This window comes from Oncorhynchus mykiss, unplaced genomic scaffold (genome assembly GCF_013265735.2).
Source record: "Oncorhynchus mykiss isolate Arlee unplaced genomic scaffold, USDA_OmykA_1.1 un_scaffold_405, whole genome shotgun sequence".
NCBI classification, from domain to species: domain Eukaryota; kingdom Metazoa; phylum Chordata; class Actinopteri; order Salmoniformes; family Salmonidae; genus Oncorhynchus; species Oncorhynchus mykiss.
The window spans coordinates 87,501-95,000 of NW_023493852.1; positions in this window are offsets into that span (position 1 = coordinate 87,501).

A 7,500-nucleotide genomic window follows, 5' to 3' on the forward strand; every position below is an offset into this window, starting at 1 on the left:
TTTGGGTGACCAGGTGCACGCCGGCCTTTGGGTGACCAGGTGCACACGGTTCTTTTGGGTGACCAGGTGCACATGGTCCTTTGGGTGACCAGGTGCACGCCGGCCTTTGGGTGACCAGGTGCACACGGTTCTTTTGGGTGACCAGGTGCACATGGTCCTTTGGGTGACCAGGTGCACGCCGGCCTTTGGGTGACCAGGTGCACATGGTCCTTTTGGGTGACCAGGTGCACATGGTCCTTTGGGTGACCAGGTGCACGCCGGCCTTTGGGTGACCAGGTGCACACGGTTCTTTTGGGTGACCAGGTGCACATGGTCCTTTGGGTGACCAGGTGCACGCCGGCCTTTGGGTGACCAGGTGCACATGGTCCTTTTGGGTGACCAGGTGCACATGGTCCTTTGGGTGACCAGGTGCACGCCGGCCTTTGGGTGACCAGGTGCACACGGTTCTTTTGGGTGACCAGGTGCACATGGTCCTTTGGGTGACCAGGTGCACGCCGGCCTTTGGGTGACCAGGTGCACATGGTCCTTTTGGGTGACCAGGTGCACATGGTCCTTTGGGTGACCAGGTGCACGCCGGCCTTTGGGTGACCAGGTGCACATGGTCCTTTGGGTGACCAGGTGCACGCCGGCCTTTGGGTGACCAGGTGCACATGGTCCTTTGGGTGACCAGGTGCACGCCGGCCTTTGGGTGACCAGGTGCACATGGTCCTTTTGGGTGACCAGGTGCACATGGTCCTTTGGGTGACCAGGTGCACGCCGGCCTTTGGGTGACCAGGTGCACATGGTCCTTTGGGTGACCAGGTGCACGCCGGCCTTTGGGTGACCAGGTGCACATGGTCCTTTGGGTGACCAGGTGCACGCCGGCCTTTGGGTGACCAGGTGCACATGGTCCTTTTGGGTGACCAGGTGCACATGGTCCTTTGGGTGACCAGGTGCACGCCGGCCTTTGGGTGACCAGGTGCACATGGTCCTTTTGGGTGACCAGGTGCACGCCGGCCTTTGGGTGACCAGGTGCACATGGTCCTTTTGGGTGACCAGGTGCACATGGTCCTTTGGGTGACCAGGTGCACGCCGGCCTTTGGGTGACCAGGTGCACACGGTCCTTTTGGGTGACCAGGTGCACGCCGGCCTTTGGGTGACCAGGTGCACATGGTCCTTTTGGGTGACCAGGTGCACGCCGGCCTTTGGGTGACCAGGTGCACGCCGGTCCTTTTGGGTGACCAGGTGCACAAGTTCCATTTGGGTGACCAGGTGCACGCGGTTCATAACAGCGCGGTTATCTGCTTTAATGTCCGAGGAGGGGTGCTTAAGTGTGGGTGCCCTGGTTCACCTGGTATGCGAGGTTGTGGAGGTGGGGGGGGTCCCCTGCTGGTATCATCCCCGAAATAGAGGGGTGATACCCGGGTGGTGAGTAAGGGCCTACAAGCCTGGAGGTCAATAGCTCCAGGGGGTAAGCTCTACTGTCATGTCCGTAAATAGAGTGGTGTTACCCGGGTTTTGAACCATATTTTAATTTTTGGGTTACCAGATGCACACGGGTCTTTTGGAAAACAATCACAATCTGCATCCATCGTAATATCTTAAACTGTATATAAAGCACCTAAGGACGGGCCTGACCGAGAGAGGGCCGTAGTAGGGTACTCCCCTAGCGGGCTATATCAATAGAATGACCGGTAAAATGATTTAAAACAGTTTTATAATTTTTGGGTTACCAGATGCACACGGGTCTTTTGGAAAACAATCACAATCTGCATCCATCGTAATATATGAAACTGTATATAAAGCACTGAAGGACGGCCCCGACCGAGACAGGGCCTTAGTGGGGTGCTCCCATAGCGGGCTATATCAATAGAATGACCGGTAAAAGTATTTAAAACCGTTTTATAATTTTTGGGTTACCAGATGCACGTTTTCAATCACCAGTTGCACGGAGGATTAATAGCAATCTGCATCCATCGTGATTTCTTAAAGTGTGTAAAAAGCACCCAAGGACGGCCCTGACAGAGAGAGGGCCGTAGTGGGGCACTCCCCTAGCGGGCTATATCAATAGAATGACGGGTAAAAGTATTTAAAACCCTTTTATAATTTTTGGGTTACCAGATGCACGTTTTCAATCACCAGGTGCACGGAGGAAAATGAGCATTTGCATCCATAGTCATGTTTTAAACCGTCCATAAAGCACTCTTGGCCGGCCCCGGCAGAGAGAGAAAGAGATGGTGAAAAAAAAAAAAAATCATCATCAGACCTTCCATAAATAATTCGGGCCGGCCCCCATTGCTAAAGGTCCGTAGTAGGGTGCGCCATAAGCGGACATGAATAGATGGAACACCGCTAACCGCATAGAGAACCGTGTTTTGGGTGACCAGGTGCACGTTTTCAATCACCAGTTGCACATTTTCAATCACCAGTTGCACGGAGGATTAATAGCAATCTGCATCCATCGCGATTTCTTAAAGTGTCTATAAAGCACTCAGGACGGGCCCGACCGAGACAGGGCCTTAGTGGGGTGCTCCCATAGCGGGCAACAATGAGAGGGGTGCCTTTAAATTCATTTTGAACCATATTTGAAATTTTGGGTTACCAGATGCACGTTTTCAATCACCAGTTGCACGGAGGATTAATAGCAATCTGCATCCATCGTGATTTCTTAAAGTGTGTAAAAAGCACCCAAGGACGGCCCTGACAGAGAGAGGGCCGTAGTGGGGCACTCCCCTAGCGGGCTATATCAATAGAATGACGGGTAAAAGTATTTAAAACCCTTTTATAATTTTTGGGTTACCAGATGCACGTTTTCAATCACCAGGTGCACGGAGGAAAATGAGCATTTGCATCCATAGTCATGTTTTAAACCGTCCATAAAGCACTCTTGGCCGGCCCCGGCAGAGAGAGAAAGAGATGGTGAAAAAAAAAAAAAAATCATCATCAGACCTTCCATAAATAATTCGGGCCGGCCCCCATTGCTAAAGGTCCGTAGTAGGGTGCGCCATAAGCGGACATGAATAGATGGAACACCGCTAACCGCATAGAGAACCGTGTTTTGGGTGACCAGGTGCACGTTTTCAATCACCAGTTGCACATTTTCAATCACCAGTTGCACGGAGGATTAATAGCAATCTGCATCCATCGCGATTTCTTAAAGTGTCTATAAAGCACTCAGGACGGGCCCGACCGAGACAGGGCCTTAGTGGGGTGCTCCCATAGCGGGCAACAATGAGAGGGGTGCCTTTAAATTCATTTTGAACCATATTTGAAATTTTGGGTTACCAGATGCACGTTTTCAATCACCAGTTGCACGGAGGATTAATAGCAATCTGCATCCATCGTGATTTCTTAAAGTGTGTAAAAAGCACCCAAGGACGGCCCTGACAGAGAGAGGGCCGTAGTGGGGCACTCCCCTAGCGGGCTATATCAATAGAATGACGGGTAAAAGTATTTAAAACCCTTTTATAATTTTTGGGTTACCAGATGCACGTTTTCAATCACCAGGTGCACGGAGGAAAATGAGCATTTGCATCCATAGTCATGTTTTAAACCGTCCATAAAGCACTCTTGGCCGGCCCCGGCAGAGAGAGAAAGAGATGGTGAAAAAAAAAAAAAATCATCATCAGACCTTCCATAAATAATTCGGGCCGGCCCCCATTGCTAAAGGTCCGTAGTAGGGTGCGCCATAAGCGGACATGAATAGATGGAACACCGCTAACCGCATAGAGAACCGTGTTTTGGGTGACCAGGTGCACGTTTTCAATCACCAGTTGCACATTTTCAATCACCAGTTGCACGGAGGATTAATAGCAATCTGCATCCATCGCGATTTCTTAAAGTGTCTATAAAGCACTCAGGACGGGCCCGACCGAGACAGGGCCTTAGTGGGGTGCTCCCATAGCGGGCAACAATGAGAGGGGTGCCTTTAAATTCATTTTGAACCATATTTGAAATTTTGGGTTACCAGATGCACGTTTTCAATCACCAGTTGCACGGAGGATTAATAGCAATCTGCATCCATCGTGATTTCTTAAAGTGTGTAAAAAGCACCCAAGGACGGCCCTGACAGAGAGAGGGCCGTAGTGGGGCACTCCCCTAGCGGGCTATATCAATAGAATGACGGGTAAAAGTATTTAAAACCCTTTTATAATTTTTGGGTTACCAGATGCACGTTTTCAATCACCAGGTGCACGGAGGAAAATGAGCATTTGCATCCATAGTCATGTTTTAAACCGTCCATAAAGCACTCTTGGCCGGCCCCGGCAGAGAGAGAAAGAGATGGTGAAAAAAAAAAAAAAATCATCATCAGACCTTCCATAAATAATTCGGGCCGGCCCCCATTGCTAAAGGTCCGTAGTAGGGTGCGCCATAAGCGGACATGAATAGATGGAACACCGCTAACCGCATAGAGAACCGTGTTTTGGGTGACCAGGTGCACGTTTTCAATCACCAGTTGCACATTTTCAATCACCAGTTGCACGGAGGATTAATAGCAATCTGCATCCATCGCGATTTCTTAAAGTGTCTATAAAGCACTCAGGACGGGCCCGACCGAGACAGGGCCTTAGTGGGGTGCTCCCATAGCGGGCAACAATGAGAGGGGTGCCTTTAAATTCATTTTGAACCATATTTGAAATTTTGGGTTACCAGATGCACGTTTTCAATCACCAGTTGCACGGAGGATTAATAGCAATCTGCATCCATCGTGATTTCTTAAAGTGTGTAAAAAGCACCCAAGGACGGCCCTGACAGAGAGAGGGCCGTAGTGGGGCACTCCCCTAGCGGGCTATATCAATAGAATGACGGGTAAAAGTATTTAAAACCCTTTTATAATTTTTGGGTTACCAGATGCACGTTTTCAATCACCAGGTGCACGGAGGAAAATGAGCATTTGCATCCATAGTCATGTTTTAAACCGTCCATAAAGCACTCTTGGCCGGCCCCGGCAGAGAGAGAAAGAGATGGTGAAAAAAAAAAAAAATCATCATCAGACCTTCCATAAATAATTCGGGCCGGCCCCCATTGCTAAAGGTCCGTAGTAGGGTGCGCCATAAGCGGACATGAATAGATGGAACACCGCTAACCGCATAGAGAACCGTGTTTTGGGTGACCAGGTGCACGTTTTCAATCACCAGTTGCACATTTTCAATCACCAGTTGCACGGAGGATTAATAGCAATCTGCATCCATCGCGATTTCTTAAAGTGTCTATAAAGCACTCAGGACGGGCCCGACCGAGACAGGGCCTTAGTGGGGTGCTCCCATAGCGGGCAACAATGAGAGGGGTGCCTTTAAATTCATTTTGAACCATATTTGAAATTTTGGGTTACCAGATGCACGTTTTCAATCACCAGTTGCACGGAGGATTAATAGCAATCTGCATCCATCGTGATTTCTTAAAGTGTGTAAAAAGCACCCAAGGACGGCCCTGACAGAGAGAGGGCCGTAGTGGGGCACTCCCCTAGCGGGCTATATCAATAGAATGACGGGTAAAAGTATTTAAAACCCTTTTATAATTTTTGGGTTACCAGATGCACGTTTTCAATCACCAGGTGCACGGAGGAAAATGAGCATTTGCATCCATAGTCATGTTTTAAACCGTCCATAAAGCACTCTTGGCCGGCCCCGGCAGAGAGAGAAAGAGATGGTGAAAAAAAAAAAAAATCATCATCAGACCTTCCATAAATAATTCGGGCCGGCCCCCATTGCTAAAGGTCCGTAGTAGGGTGCGCCATAAGCGGACATGAATAGATGGAACACCGCTAACCGCATAGAGAACCGTGTTTTGGGTGACCAGGTGCACGTTTTCAATCACCAGTTGCACATTTTCAATCACCAGTTGCACGGAGGATTAATAGCAATCTGCATCCATCGCGATTTCTTAAAGTGTCTATAAAGCACTCAGGACGGGCCCGACCGAGACAGGGCCTTAGTGGGGTGCTCCCATAGCGGGCAACAATGAGAGGGGTGCCTTTAAATTCATTTTGAACCATATTTGAAATTTTGGGTTACCAGATGCACGTTTTCAATCACCAGTTGCACGGAGGATTAATAGCAATCTGCATCCATCGTGATTTCTTAAAGTGTGTAAAAAGCACCCAAGGACGGCCCTGACAGAGAGAGGGCCGTAGTGGGGCACTCCCCTAGCGGGCTATATCAATAGAATGACGGGTAAAAGTATTTAAAACCCTTTTATAATTTTTGGGTTACCAGATGCACGTTTTCAATCACCAGGTGCACGGAGGAAAATGAGCATTTGCATCCATAGTCATGTTTTAAACCGTCCATAAAGCACCCAGGGCCGGCCCCGGCAGAGAGAGAAAAAGAGGGGAAAAGTGTTGAAAAAAAAAAAAAATCATACCTTCCATAAATAATTCGGACCGGCCCCCATTGAAAAGGTCCGTAGTAGGGTGCATCATTATCGGACATGAATCTCGGGAACACCGCTAACCGCATAGAGAACCGTGTTTTGGGTTACCAGATGCACGTTTTCAATCACCAGTTGCACGGAGAGAGAAAAAAAAAATCATACCTTCCATAAATAATTCGGACCGGCCCCCATTGAAAAGGTCCGTAGTAGGGTGCATCATTATCGGACATGAATCTCGGGAACACCGCTAACCGCATAGAGAACCGTGTTTTGGGTGACCAGGTGCACGTTTTCAATCACCAGTTGCACGGAGAAAAAAAAAGTAATCATACCTTCCATAAATAATTCAGGCCGACCCCCATTGAAAAAGGTCCGTAGTAGGGTGCATCATTATCGGACATGTATATCTGTAACACCGGCAAGCGCATTGAGAACCGCATTTTTGGGTTACCAGATGCACGTTTTCAATCACCAGGTGCACGGCTGTGAAAAGTGGGACTCTGTCATTTTTTCGACCAATTTCTGTAATTTTCAAAAAATGATTAAAAATACTTCCCGAAGGGCTAGAGGTCCCAAATTTCGTCTCATACCCTCTCTCGTGATGGGCAACAATTACATAATGTAAAAAAAAATTCGCATCCACAGGAACCTATGCATCCTGTGACATTCACTTTTTTCCCAAAACTTGAAACACGATTTCCTATTAAAATGTTTTATACAAAAACGTTTTTAATTGAATGTAAATGCTCGTCTATTTATGCACTTTCGTGCAAAAAAAACCCCATCAAGATCGGATGTGTACTTTTTGATTTATCACGTTTTTGTTGAATTTGACCCCCGATGGTGGGGCGCACAGAAGCCCTGTGAGGTTCAGGGCTTCATCGATATTTGGCCTGTTTTGGATTACACACTCAGTGGCGGGTCGACCAGACAGGTACCGGCGCGATTTCAGAAACCTGGTTTTTGGCAACAGGACTTCCATGTCCTAGAGAGACGGGGGTGGTGTCAAACTGCTCAGTCCGAATAGAAAATGAGTAACGGACAGTTTTGAGGGAAGTCAGACCCTCAGAACCATGGTACTTTGGACATTTTCCCGCCGGCGACCGATTTAGTGGTTTGACCAGACCCTTCGGCGCCCGATGTGTCCTA